A 15,670-nucleotide genomic window follows, 5' to 3' on the forward strand; every position below is an offset into this window, starting at 1 on the left:
TATTTACAGTAATCTTGTTTATTAATTGAGAAACTTATAAGTGAACATCCAGTATGTATGGCAGAAATGTCTCTCCCCTCTGTCCAAGTAAACCACGTCCACAGCCACCCCCTCTGTCCAAGTATACCGCATCCACAGCCACTCTTCTGCCCAAGTATACCACGTCCACAGCCACCCCTCTGTCCAAGTATACCACGTCCACAGCCACCCCTCTGTCCAAGTATACCACGTCCACAGCCACCCCTCTGTCCAAGTATACCATGTCCACAGCCACCCCTCTGTCCAAGTATACCACGTCCACAGCCACCCCTCTGTCCAAGTATACCACGTCCACAGCCACCCCTCTGTCCAAGTATACCACGTCCACAGCCACCCCTCTGTCCAAGTATACCATGTCCACAGCCACCCCCTCTGTCCAAGTATACCGCATCCACAGCCACTCTTCTGTCCAAGTATACCACGTCCACAGCCACCCCTCTGTCCAAGTATACCACGTCCATAGCCACCCCTCTGTCCAAGTATACCACGTCCACAGCCACCCCTCTGTCCAAGTATACCACATCCACAGCCACCCCTCTGTCCAAGTATACCACGTCTACAGCCACCCCTCTGTCCAAGTATACCACGTCCACAGCCACCCCTCTGTCCAAGTATACCATGTCCACAGCCACCTTTCTGTCCAAGTATACCATGTCCACAGCCACCCCTCTGTCCAAGTATACCACGTCCACAGCCACCCCTCTGTCCAAGTATACCACGTCCACAGCCACCCCTCTGTCCAAGTATACCACGTCCACAGCCACCCCTCTGTCGAAGTATACCATGTCCACAGCCACCCCCTCTGTCCAAGTATACCGCATCCACAGCCACTCTTCTGTCCAAGTATACCACGTCCACAGCCACCCCTCTGTCCAAGTATACCACGTCCATAGCCACCCCTCTGTCCAAGTATACCACGTCCACAGCCACCCCTCTGTCCAAGTATACCACATCCACAGCCACCCCTCTGTCCAAGTATACCACGTCTACAGCCACCCCTCTGTCCAAGTATACCACGTCCATAGCCACCCCTCTGTCCAAGTATACCATGTCCACAGCCACCTTTCTGTCCAAGTATACCATGTCCACAGCCACCCCTCTGTCCAAGTATACCACGTCCACAGCCACCCCTCTGTCCAAGTATACCACGTCCACAGCCACCCCTCTGTCCAAGTATACCACGTCCACAGCCACCCCTCTGTCCAAGTATACCATGTCCACAGCCACCCCCTCTGTCCAAGTATACCGCATCCACAGCCACTCTTCTGTCCAAGTATACCACGTCCACAGCCACCCCTCTGTCCAAGTATACCACGTCCACAGCCACCCCTCTGTCCAAGTATACCACATCCACAGCCACCCCTCTGTCCAAGTATACCACGTCTACAGCCACCCCTCTGTCCAAGTATACCACGTCCATAGCCACCCCTCTGTCCAAGTATACCATGTCCACAGCCACCTTTCTGTCCAAGTATACCATGTCCACAGCCACCCCTCTGTCCAAGTATACCACGTCCACAGCCACCCCTCTGTCCAAGTATACCACGTCCACAGCCACCCCTCTGTCCAAGTATACCACGTCCACAGCCACCCCTCTGTCCAAGTATACCATGTCCACAGCCACCCCCTCTGTCCAAGTATACCGCATCCACAGCCACTCTTCTGTCCAAGTATACCACGTCCACAGCCACCCCTCTGTCCAAGTATACCACGTCCATAGCCACCCCTCTGTCCAAGTATACCATGTCCACAGCCACCCCTCTGTCCAAGTATACCACGTCCACAGCCACCCCTCTGTCCAAGTATACCACGTCCACAGCCACCCCTCTGTCCAAGTATACCACGTCCACAGCCACCCCTCTGTCCAAGTATACCATGTCCACAGCCACCCCCTCTGTCCAAGTATACCGCATCCACAGCCACTCTTCTGTCCAAGTATACCACATCCACAGCCACCCCTCTGTCCAAGTATACCACGTCCATAGCCACCCCTCTGTCCAAGTATACCACGTCCACAGCCACCCCTCTGTCCAAGTATACCACATCCACAGCCACCCCTCTGTCCAAGTATACCACGTCTACAGCCACCCCTCTGTCCAAGTATACCACGTCCACAGCCACCCCTCTGTCCAAGTATACCATGTCCACAGCCACCTTTCTGTCCAAGTATACCATGTCCACAGCCACCCCTCTGTCCAAGTATACCACGTCCACAGCCACCCCTCTGTCCAAGTATTCCACGTCCACAGCCACCCCTCTGTCCAAGTATACCACGTCCACAGCCACCCCTCTGTCCAAGTATAACACGTCCACAGCCACCCCTCTGTCCAAGTATACCACGTCCACAGCCACCCCTCTGTCCAAGTATACCACATCCACAGCCACCCCTCTGTCCAAGTATACCACGTCCACAGCCACCCCTCTGTCCAAGTATACCACATCCACAGCCACCCTCTGTCCAAGTATACCACATCCACAGCCACCCCTCTGTCCAAGTATACCACGTCCACAGCCACTACAAGTAGGCCCAGAAGCCTGTCTGGGGCCTACTACCGCAGAGGTGGTCCTTAGGCTGTCTTGCCTGTTAGGAAGAAGCCGAGCCAAGCTGAGGAGATCCAGGGGAGGTCACTTGCTGGAGAGAGCCAGGAGGAAGGCTGGTCTCTCCGGAGGGCCTGGTAACTTGCTTGGAGGACGCACCTTTACTTAACCAAACTACAGCACAGTACTGCCGGGTCGGCTTAAAGGTTCTGGTACTGTGTTTTGCTGTTCATCCAATACTAAATCCTGTGGCAGAGGATCGTACAACCATTTTTGTTCTTCTCAAGTCTGTGGCAGAGACTTTTCGTCTGTGCGTCATTCCGGCTGCTAGGTCAGTGAGAGAGGCCTATCCGGGTGGGCAAAGATCTGATGACTGAAGGTGTGTTTGTCTTCAGGATCTCAAATTCCTTAGTGATCTGCATAAGGTATCTGAACCCTCCTGCAACTCCCTTTCTACCTCTTTACTGCTACTTCTTCAAAAGTTTTGCAATAAAGCATTGGAAATATAAAGAAGTGACTGGTGCATACATTGGTGGGCGTAAGGCGTAATATAGACTCTAAGTCCTGTATCTGGTGGAAATACAGGTAAGGAGGTAACGGCAACCAATTTAAATCAGCTGCTCCTTTGGGGGTAAGCGCTACAGAACTATTTACAGTAATCTTGTTTATCAATTGTGAAACTTATAAGTGAACATCCAGTATGTATGGCATAAATGTCTCTCCCCTCTGACCAAGTAAACCACATCCACAGCCACCCCTCTGTCCAAGTATACCACGTCCACAGCCACCCCTCTGTCCAAGTATACCATGTCCACAGCCACCCCCTCTGTCCAAGTATACCACATCCACAGCCACCCCTCTGTCCAAGTATACCACAGCCACCCCTCTGTCCAAGTATACCACAGCCACCCCTCTGTCCAAGTATACCACATCCACAGCCACCCCCTCTGTCCAAGTATACCACATCCACAGCCACCCCTCTGTCCAAGTATACCACGTCCACAGCCACCCCTCTGTCCAAGTATACCATGTCCACAGCCACCCCCTCTGTCCAAGTATACCACATCCACAGCCACCCCTCTGTCCAAGTATACCACAGCCACCCCCTCTGTCCAAGTATACCACATCCACAGCCACCCCTCTGTCCAAGTATACCACAGCCACCCCTCTGTCCAAGTATACCACGTCCACAGCCACCCCCTCTGTCCAAGTATACCACAGCCACCCCTCTGTCCAAGTATACCACATCCACAGCCACCCCCTCTGTCCAAGTATACCACATCCACAGCCACCCCTCTGTCCAAGTATACCACATCCACCCCTCTGTCCAAGTATACCACGTCCATAGCCACCCCCTGTCCAAGTATACCACATCCACATCCACCCCTCTGTCCAAGTATACCCAGTCCACAGCCACCCCTCTGTCCAAAATATACCCAGTCTACAGCCACCCCTCGGTCCAAATATACCATGTCCACAGCCACCCCTCTGTCCAAGTATACCACGTCCACAGTCACCCCTCTGTCCAAGTATACCACGTCCACAGCCACCCCTCTGTCCAAGTATACCACGTCCACAGCCACCCCTCTGTCCAAGTATACCACATCCACAGCCAGCCCTCTGTCCAAGTATATCACGTCCACAGCCACCCCTCTGTCCAAGTATACCACGTCCACAACCACCCCTCTGTCCAAGTATACCATGTCCACAGCCACCCCTCTGTACATGTACACCACATCCCCAGCCACCCTTCTGTCCATGTACACCACATCCCAGACACCCCTCAGTCCAAGTACACCTTGTCTACAGCCACCCATCTGTCAAAGTATACCACATCCACAGCCTGCCCTCTGTCCAAGTATACCACGTCCACAGCCACCCCTCTGTCCAAGTATACCATGTCCACAGCCACCCCTCTGTCCAAGTATTCTACAACCACAGCCACCCCTCTGTCCAAGTATACCACATCCACAGCCACACCTCTGTCCAAGTATACCACATCCACAGCCACCCCCTCTGTCCAAGTATACCATGTCACAGCCACCCCTCTGTCCAAGTAAATTACATCCACAGCCACCCCTCTGTCCAAGTATACCACATCCACAGCCACCCCTCTGTCCAAGTATACCACATCCACAGCCACCCCTCTGTCCAAGTATACCACATCCACAGTCACCCCTCTGTCCAAGTATACCATGTCCACAGCCACCCCTCTGTCCAAGTATACCACGTCTACAGTATACCACGTCTACAGCCACCCCTTTGTCCAAATTTACAATGTCCACAGCTAGGGATGAGCCGAACACCCCCTGGTTTGGTTTGCACCAGAACATAACGAACAGGCAAAAAATTTGGCAGAACACGCAAACACCGTTAAAGTCAATGGGATAGGAACATGAAAAATCAAAAGTGCTCAATTTAAAGGCTTATTTGCAAGTCATTGTCATAAAAAGTTTTTGGGGACCTGGGTCCTGCCCCAGGGGACATGTATCAATGCAAATTTTTTTTTTAAAAACAACCGTTTTTCCGGGAGCGGTGATTTTTTTAATGCTTAAAGTGAAACAATAAAAATGAAATATTCCTTTAAATATCGTGCCTGGGGGGTGTCTATAGTATGCCTGTAAAGTGGCACACTTTTCCCGTATTTAGAACAATACCAGAGCAAAATGACATTTCTAAAGGAAAAATTGTCATTTAAAACTGATTATGGCTGTAATGAATTGCCGGGTCTCGGCAATATAGATAAAACTCATTAAAAAAAAAGAGCATGGTATCCCCCCTCAGTCCATTACCAGGCCCTTTGGGTCTGGTATGAATATTAAGGGGAACCCTGAACCAAAATTGAAAAAAAAATTGCGTGGGGGGTCCCCCTAAAGTCCATACGAGGCCCTTCAGGCCTAATATGGAAATTAAGGGGAACCCTGCGCCAAATAAAAAAATGGCATAGGGCCCCCTCCAAAATCCATACCAGACCCTTATCCAAGCATGCAACCTGGCAGGCCACAGAAAAAGAGGGGGAATGAGAGAGCGCCCCCCCCAAATCATATCAGGCCATACCACTGATGCCTTTGAGATCGAGGCAGGTTTGTTGAGAGAGGGACTTAGAATTAGAGGATACAGTAAAAAATGTTTACCTAAAGCATACAATCGAGCGAGAGGCAAGACTAGAGATTCACTATTGTGTCTCAAAAAGGTTACAAAGGTGAACTGTAATGTTTGTTTTGTCACCCGCTATAGCTCTCAACATGAGGACTTTAAAGCCATATTGCAAAAACACTGGTATTTGCTGACAGGTGACCCGGTCATTTCTGGGTTTGTCTTTCCTCAACCGTTACAAGTGTACAACCGTATCAAGGATAAGTTGGTGCATAGCCATCTGGCCGTACCAAGTTCCAAAACGTATTCATTCAAGGGCACTTTTCAATGTGGGAGATGCCCATTCTGCAAGTTCATTAATACGAGCCAAAACTTCATCCTTGATTTTTCCCCAAAAATGTTTTGTGAATTGCCAAACTAAAGGAATTGTATACCTTATGACATGTGAGTGTGGTGCAATCTACGTAGGAAAGACTTTTAGGGAATTTTGGAGACAGATTTATGACCACACGTACGCCATCGAAATAGGTGATCTGTTTTCCTCTATTGGTAGGCACCTTGCCCAGGACCATGTATATGGTTCTCCCAACGTTCTATTTTTATGGCGTGAACATTCCACAGAATCCACGTGGGGGAAACTGGGATAGGGTTATTGTCCAGCGAGAAATGAGGTGGATATTCTTACTAGGAGCCACCAAGGCCTCTGGTTTGAATGAAACCACCTCATTCAAGTCCTTTCTGCCCATTTAGGGTATGATAATTATGTAATTCTTTGTATATTTACCACCCGCTGTCTCCATTTAGGGACCTATGTAATGTGCCATGTATGATGCTGTTTTCTATTCTGGGCACATGACGGTGCTTGGATATCAGTGCTTAGAATTATATCTATATTTATACTTGCATTTGGGATTTATCCCTATTCTGTATCTGGTAGGAGGTTTTTTTTTCCCGAGTATTCTGCCTCCCTTTGTAAATGATTTCTCATTCCTGGGAGCTGCAATCCCTCCTGGCTTTCCAGGCTCCTCCTTGCACACCTCGCACATACACGCTCATGGGGAGTTATTCTCTCTTTTGAGTGTTGTGGGGATGTTCACGGGGGGCTTTGGATACCACAGGTCTCATTGCACCACTGATGTTGGGAGACTGGTGGGATTGGCTTCTTCTTTTTTCCATTTTTCCCCAGTGCCGTATTTTCCATTCTACCAGCATGACGTCATCACGCCAGTGTCACTGCATCTATGTGTCCGCCCCCCCCTTTGGGCGAGATACAAGCAGTGATGGCCGTGCCCATTCTCTAGCGTGGCAATGGCACATCAACAAGCATGAGCCATTGCATACCTGCCATGGCCGGTGGTGTCATCTTACCCACGTGTGCAGCACCGATGCTTTGGCGTTATGGTGTGTGCGCCATTGAGTGTTCGCCATGATTTATGGCATCATTTGGGTGGCAGGTATGACATTGGCGTGGCTGCGCATGCGCAGTGGAGGGTTTTTGCCTTGACTGGCGGCTTTGAGATTGATGACACAGCTGCATTAGCTTCATCATCATCAGGGATCATTGGGTACCAGCTGGCTGCAATGAATGGGGATGAGCAATTATGTCTCTTCCCCTTTCTCCATGCAAGCCCATTGGTGGTTTTGCACCATGAGGATGCTGTGTGGGTGGGGTTAACTCAATGGTCTGAGCTATATAGTTCAGATCACTGTTTGGTCCCAGTGTAGCTTGCCGAGATTCCGACCACCAGGTGCTAAGTCTGCCTTCCTCTCAGGGTAAGTGATTGTATGTTTGAAGGTTTCACATGCCAGTTTTATCCACTTCCTTGAGGATTTAGCTGGTCGTTTGTTGGTGTGGTTTTCTTCTCCCATTTTTGGCAAATTAATTTATTTATCAGCAGGATATATTTTTTCTCCTTTCTCCTTTTGATTTACCTTTTCACATTCACATTAATTGATACATAATCAAGTAACATTTGGTGGTTCAATATTTACACTATAAACAATGTTTTCCTTGTTTATATATATATATATAAACATGAACGAAGGGGGACACGTTCTCCAATGCAAATATACTTTACTGAATCTTCAGGTCATCAAAATCGTCAGATTATATACATCAATAGGGATGAGCTTCATGTTCGAGTCGAACCCATGTTCGACTCGAACATCGTCTGTTCGCCGAATTGCGAACGATATGGGCCGTTCGCGCCAAATTCGTGTGGCGCGTCACGGCCCATAATTCACTGCGGCATGCTTGGCCAATCACAGCGCCGTCTAAACAGAGAGCCGTAATTGGCCAAAGCCAAGGAGGCTTTGGCCAATTATGGCTCAGGGGATTTAGTACACGCCCCACACTTTATAAGGCCGCCGTGTAGGCGGCCCTGTGTAGTGTGTGTTCCGGCGTTCATAGAGAGAGAGAGAGACAGACAGTGTCATTTGATTTGAGTTAGATAGATTAGGCAGGACAGTCAGACAGTTAGCTGCACTTACAGTGTATTGTGTATATATATTGTGTCATTGGGGATTGTTCAGCTCGAGTGGATAGATGCATTTTGGTGCAGTGAGTCCACATCAGAGAGGCGTTTATAGTTAAGGGCCTGGTAGCCCACGTTTATTAAAGAGAAAAACAAAACAAAAGTTTATCCAGGAATCCCACGCAGGGGTCCAAGCTTCAATTAAATCCACAATATCCAAATGAAAATGCTAGCCCACCTGGCTACTCTTCAGCAGTAATGCTGCTATAGGTACAGGCCCTTCGATTGAGCTGCTTAGATGCACACAGTCTTAGGCTCCTTGGCCGCACACAGCTTCAAGAGCTTCAACGCACACAGCTTCTGGCTCCTTGGACGCACACAGCTTTGTAGCACTTCAACGCCCACAGCTTCTAGACCTTCAATGCACACAGCATCTATTCTCACACAGAGACACTTACTAGCAGCCGCTGCTTCAATTTCACCTTCCTCCACTATCTGCTCTCACCAGCCCCTCGTTATATGGGCTGTGTGCACCTGGGCACACACCCTGCTGGCTGTCCACAAGACCCGGACACAGGGTTGGAGATCCCACCCCACCCAAGACTCTGAAGGATCTCCAAATTACAGAGCCCAATAGGGAACTAGTAAAACCTGGAGAAAACTGCCAGAGAGTTTCAAACTTATGCTCCGTAGCTCTGCACTCAGCCGATATGCAGACTCTGTGTCCACTTTAACCGCATTTTCATAGGGACAGAGCCTTGCTCTGCCACAATATGCATCCCAGGTGTTGTATAAATATATATATATATATATATATATATATATATATATATATATATAAACACTGTATTCAGTTTAGCTAGATCTGTTCCTGTTATCTTGCTACTGACAGGCAGGCTTGTGTTGTTACAGTATTTACAGCTACCTGAAGAAAATTGCTGGTGTTCTTTTGATCCTATTAGTACCACAGTCAGGCAGCTAGACTATTTACAGTTAGTGTAGTGCGTCCTCCTCACAGTGTTCAGCTAAAGCTACAAGTTTAGTGTGACCTCTGCACAGTGTTCAGCTAAAGCTACAAGTTAGTGTAGTGCAACCTCTGCACAGTGTTCAGCTAAAGCTACAAGTTAGTGTAGTGCGTCCTCCTCACAGTGTTTAGCTAAAGCTACAAGTTAGTGTAATGCGTCCTCCTCACAGTGTTTAGATAAAGCTACAAGTTAGTGTAGTGCGACCTCTGCACAGTGTTCAGCTAAAGCTACAAGTTAGTGTAGTGCGTCCTCCTCACAGTGTTCAGCTAAAGCTACAAGTTAGTGTAGTGCAACCTCTGCACAGTGTTCAGCTAAATCTACAAGTTAGTGTAGTGCGTCCTCTGAACAGTGTTCAGCTAAAGCTACAAGTTAGTGTAGTGTGACCTCTGCACAGTGTTCAGATAAAGCTACCTGTAGAAGGTTTGTGGTGTTTTCCTGATCCTATCACTACCGCAGGCAGCTAAATAAGCTACAAGTTAGTTTTTTGCGACCTCGGCACAATGTTCAGCTAAAGCTACCTGTAGAAGGTTTGTGTTTTCCTGATCCTATCACTACTGCAGGCAGCTCAATAAGCTACAAGTTAGTGTAGTGCGACCTCTGCACAGTGTTCAGCTAAAGCTACCTGTAGAAGGTTGGTGGTGTTTTCCTGATCCTATCACTACCGCAGGCAGCTAAATAAGCTACAAGTTAGTGTAGTGTGACCTCTGCACAGTGTTAAGCTAAAGTTACCTGTAGAAGGTTGGTGGTGCTCTCATATATATATATCTATATATATATATAGAGAGAGAGATATATAGATATTTCTCTCTCTCTCTCTCTCTCTCTCTCTCTCTCTCTCTCTCTCTCTCTCTCTCTCTCTCTCTCTCTCTCTCTCCTCTCTCTCTCTCTCTCTCTCTCTCTCCTCTCTCTCTCTCTCTCTCTCTCTATATATATATATATATATATATATATATATATATACATACATACATATATACATATATATATATATATATATATATATATATATATCTCAGCTTAGTGCAGCTACAGGCCAATAGTATGTCTGGAAGGCCAACAAGGAGAGGCAGACAGTCACAAGCCAATAAAAGCGGGCAAACAGGCTCTGTGTCTAGAGGCAACAGTGCTGGTCGTGGAGACGGTGCATGCTCATCAGCACGTGACCCTGGGACACGCTTGGCCTTTTTTTCGGCAGCTGGCCTTGTTGAGCCGCAACATGCGGAAGACTTGGTCGAGTGGATGACCAAGCCGTCCTCATCCTCCTCATCCTCTCTCACCCATGCTCAGGGTACTTTGTCTGGCAAAGCAGCTGCCAACATGGCCTCTTCCCTCGGCTCAATGGCATCAGTGACTCCTTCCCTAGCCCCACCATGTCCTCCTGAGGAGTCCCTCGAACTGTTTGACCACAGTGTTGGGTACATGCTCCAGGAGGATGCCCAGCGTTTAGAAGGCTCTAATGATGATACTGAGCTAGATGAAGGCAGTAACATGAGCACGGACAGAGGGGGTGCCCAAGAAGGACAAAAATCTGGCAGTCATGCTCCCCCTGCTGCAGCATACTGTCAGGTTTGCTCCAGTGATGAGGAGGGAGGGGATGATGAGGTCACTGACTCAACATGGGTGCCTGAAAGGAGAGAGGAAGAGGAGGCACATCACCAACGAGGCAGGATGCCCTCCAGGGGTCAGCCAAAGGGCAGCACACTGACTGCATCACACCGCAAAGCTCTGCATGTGCAGGGCGCTGCTGTCTCTGCGTGTTATTCAAAAAGTTCTTTGGTGTGTGCCTTTTTTGAGACGAGTGCATCAGATCGCACCGCTGCTTTTTGCAACATACTGTATGTCTCAAGCATATCTTGTGTGGCCAAAACATCTCCCGCTTGGGCACCACATGCTTGACCAGACATATGTTGACCTGCCATGCAGTTCATAGGCAAGCGTATCTAAAAGACCCACACCAAAGAAAAAAGAGGACCTCTCCTTGCTCCTCATCAGCTGAGATCTCCAACCCCACTATACCTTCAGCCCTCTCTGAGACCTGCACTGAGAGGAATGAAGGTGTAGAATTAGGTGTGTGACAGCCAAGTACTTGTGGGCAATCTGCTTTCGGTACACCGACGTCAGATTGTACCAGGCAAATTTCCCTGCCCCAGCTTCTGCACCGCCGAAAGAAGTTGGCTCCCAGCCATCCACATGCCCAGCGGTTGAATGCTAGCTTGGCAAAATTGCTAGCACTTCAACTGCTGCCTTTGCAGTTGGTAGACTCTGCCCCCTTCCGTGAGTTTGTGGAATATGCGGTTCCTCAGTGGCAGGTACCCAAACGCCACTTTTTCTCATGGAAGGTGATTCCGGCTCTCTACCAGCATGTGGAAGGCAATGTCCATGCCTCGCTGGACAGGGTGGTCAGCGGTAAGGTGCATATTACCGCTGACTCATGGTCCAGCAGGCATGGACAGGGATGTTACCTAAGTTTCCCTGCGCATTGGGTGACTCTGCTGGAGAGGGCCATCAATGAGTACCTGTGGGAGCTTGTTTTTTTTTCCCACACCAGTGGGCCATGATCAGGGATGCATGCACTGTCCTGTCACCATTTGAGGAGGCCACGAGGATGGTGAGCAGTGACAGTGCATGCATCAGTGACACTGTCCCCCTTGTCCACCTGTTGGAGCACACGCTGTGTGGAATAATGGACAGGGCACTTGAGGCAGAACAGAGGCAGGAAGAGGAGGACTTCCTTAGCTCTCAAGGCCTCCTTTATCCAGACAGTGTTCCTGCATGCCCGCCGATCACACAGGAAGAGGAGGAGGATTGTGTCAGTATGGAGGTGGAGCGAGGCACTCAGCATCAGCAGCAGTCTTTAAGGGATCAGTCCCAAGAAACACATGGACTTGTACTTGGCTGGGAGGAGGTGGCTGCGGACCATATTGTCCTTCGTGACCCAGAGGACTCCGGACCGAATGCCTCAGCAAACCTACGCTGCATGGCCTCCCTGATCCTGCAAAGCCTGCGAAAGGATCCTCGTATTCGTGGTATCAAGGAGAAGGACCAATAATGGCTGGCAACCCTCCTTGATCCACGTTACAAGGGTAAGGTTGCGGACCTTATCTTGCCATCGCAGAGGGAGCAGAGGATGAAACATCTTCGGGAGGCCTTGCAGAAAGGTCTGTGCAACGCGTTCCCAGAGACTGGGAGGTTACAAACTCCTGTTTCTGGACAACGTGTTGCTGAGGCTTCGGTCAGTCAAAGAAGGAGCGGTGGAGAAGGTGGCCGTCTGACCGATGCGTTCAGACAATTTTTTAGTCCGCAGCCCCAAGGTATGATTGGTTCCAGCAACCATCGCCAGCATCTGTTTTACATGGTGCAGGAATACCTAGGGGCAAGATCTGACTTGGACACCTTTCCCACCAAAAATCCTCTGGGTTACTGGGTCTTGAGGATGGATCACTGGCCAGAGCTTGCACAGTATGCAATTGAGCTACTGGCCTGTCCTGCATCCAGCGTTCTTTCGGAACGCACATTCAGTGCTGCTGGAGGCTTTGTAACCAATCACATATATATATATATATTTCCAGCATTTTTTATTTTACTCCCCTCTGTATGGATTGAGGTTGATTATACGTATAAATCTTACAGGATTATTACGCATCAGCTCCTTATGAGTGGACAAAATCATCTACGGAATGCGTCAAGCTACATTTGATGCCAGAACTTTATCCACTATGCCTTGATGTCATTATTTTAATAATATCATGATTACATTATTTTGTCATGCAATTCTATTATCAGTTACCGGATTTGCCACCTCTGGCACCTATAGGCTATATGCCATTTTGTACCAACACTACTTTGACCACTATCTATTCAGTGTAACTATGTATTCAACTGCTTGTACCTTTCCATCTAATATGCCTATAATTTTGTGCCAACTATATATGTATGTATGTATGTATATATATATATATATATATATATATATATATATATATATATATATATGAAATTCTTCTACTTTATCTACTATTATTAATACATTTACAATTTTAATCGCTTCATTTAAAGTCCCAAATCCCTTTTTATATATACCTGATACCGGGATGGAGGCGACTAGTGCGCCTCATTTAAAGTCCCAATCGCCCTTCTATTGCAAATGAAGGTGTAGAACCATCTCAGGGATGATCAGAAATGGAAGAAATGGACAGCACCTGAGTTAAATATATGCGTGTCACAGCAAATGGTCTGAATACTTAGGACTTTCTTTTTTAATAAATCTGCAAGAATGTCAACAATTCTGTGTTTTTCTATCAATATGGGGTGCTGTGTGTACATTAATGAGGGAAAAAATGAACTTAAATGATTTTAGCAAATTACCGCAATATAACATACCGCAATATAACAGAGAGTGAAAAAATTAAGGGGGGTCTGAATACTTTCCTCCGTCCCCACTGTATATACCGATTATATATATATATACACACTTGACCACAGCAGACATTTTTTACTTCTAATCACATCACACAATTATTGAATTTCATTATTTTAATATATATGCATTTATGCACTTATATTTTATTTGATATATTTTTCTATATTATTTTACCTCATATAATAACATTTTGTATATCTTATTTTGTTAATCTATTTCATTTTATCATATAATGATTTGGATTTTATCACGGTAGCACAAAGGCACCCTTATCTTACACTCACTTTCACAATTTCATGCACATTTACTTTCATTAGTCAAACTAGTCAAATTTATTGTTTGGTTAGATTTTTTATTTGGTCTATTTCATCGATTGTTTAGGTGTGGGCATTTCCCTTAGTGGGATCGACATCCTTCTCCCAGGCTCCGATTCCTGCTTGCCTTTCACTGGTTTCCATCTCCCCACCTCACACAGCTCCCGGGGGAAGTTTGGTGGCATGGTTGGCATTTTATGTATTTATCCATTGACCTTTATGGATGGATTTTGAAGTGTTCTTGTATATAAAAATTTAGGGTGGTATACCAACCAAATACATCAATTTCTGGACCACTCTATAACCAGTTAACTATACAATGCCAGTAGGCCAGGATTTCTCCATAAAATGTAAGTGGAACATACTGGATGTATATATGAAAATGTTTGGCATCTCTCCCATTCCTCTCCCCCTTTTCCTTTTTCCTTTTTTTATCTGTTTATTCATTTGTTCACTTTGAGCTCCAGACATCTATCCGTGCTTCTCCCAAAGAATCGTCATTCTCGCGAAACGCGTTGAGACCCAACACAGCCATCCAATACTATTGACAGTCAATTTCATGACATATTATCCAGGTCTTATGGAAAGGTTTATTACATGAATGTAAAATGTATCAATATGTTGATGCCTAATATATTTTATTCTTTCTGTATTACATGTGGTTTTACATGTTTGTTAATAAATCATTTACAAATTTTACTTTTCATGTCTTGAGGTGTACTTTTTAAAATCCCATAGGCAATTTTGTTTTTTGTTGTGTTTGTATTATATAATATATTATAAATGTATACAATGTATTATATATTATATCCTGTATGTATACCATGTATTATATAATATATCCTATATATATATACCATGTTTTTTTATTATATATCCTGTATGTATACAATGTATTATATAATATATCCTGTATGTATACAATGTATTATATAATATATCCTGTATGTAAACAATGTATTATATAATGGATCCTGTATATATACACAATGTATTATATAATATATCCTGTATGTATACAATGTATTATATAATGAATTCTGTATGTATATAATGTATTATATTATATATCCTGTATGTATACAATGTATTATATAATATATCCTGTATGTAAACAATGTATTATATAATGGATCCTGTATATATACACAATGTATTATATAATATATCCTGTATGTATACAATGTATTATATAATGGATCCTGTATGTATATAATGTATTATATTATATATCCTGTATGTATACTATGTATTATATAATGGATCCTGTATGTATACAATGTATTATATAATATATTATGAAAGAATTATATAATGGATCCTGTATGTATATGTAGCACCCACCACCTTGGGTGCTAGATAGTTTAGTTAAGGTAAGTGTTAGGTAAATTTAACCAGGGCCTTGCACTTTAAGGCCTGGTTGTCTGTCTGTTTGGGAGAGGAGGAGTGATAGGATAGGGGAGGGTGTGGCCACCTGCATTCTACCCTGAAAGATCTCCCTTACCTTCTATTGAAATATTCTGGAAGGAAGGCGGGCTGGGGTCTGGGGTGCAGGCAGTTTGTATGGAGAGCCCTGGTCCAATCATTAACTTGTATTGGCAGGGGCAGGACTCACATATAAACTGGGGTGACATGTTCCTGAAAGAAGATGGGAGGAGTTGGATCCAAGAAAAGCAGAAGAAATGTAACCAGCAAGGAGCAGGCTTGAAGGCCTGAAAGTTTAAAAGCCTCCAGCGCTGGATAGAAGGAACAAAACCTGAAGTC

At 46.1% G+C, this 15,670-nt stretch overlaps 2 protein-coding genes across 3 annotated transcripts in view; one reads left to right on the top strand and one right to left on the bottom strand.

Annotated features, from left to right (window-relative positions):
- LOC141133875 (NACHT, LRR and PYD domains-containing protein 12-like) overlaps positions 1–15,670 on the top strand; it is a 981,044-nt gene that overhangs the window by 541,988 nt on the left and 423,386 nt on the right. The window lies entirely within an intron of this gene.
- The window catches only part of LOC141133876 (NACHT, LRR and PYD domains-containing protein 3-like), a 169,760-nt gene that overhangs the window by 130,840 nt on the left and 23,250 nt on the right, over positions 1–15,670 (bottom strand). The window lies entirely within an intron of this gene.

Source organism: Aquarana catesbeiana, linkage group LG03 (genome assembly GCF_042186555.1).
Source record: "Aquarana catesbeiana isolate 2022-GZ linkage group LG03, ASM4218655v1, whole genome shotgun sequence".
Classification (NCBI taxonomy): Eukaryota; Metazoa; Chordata; class Amphibia; order Anura; family Ranidae; genus Aquarana; species Aquarana catesbeiana.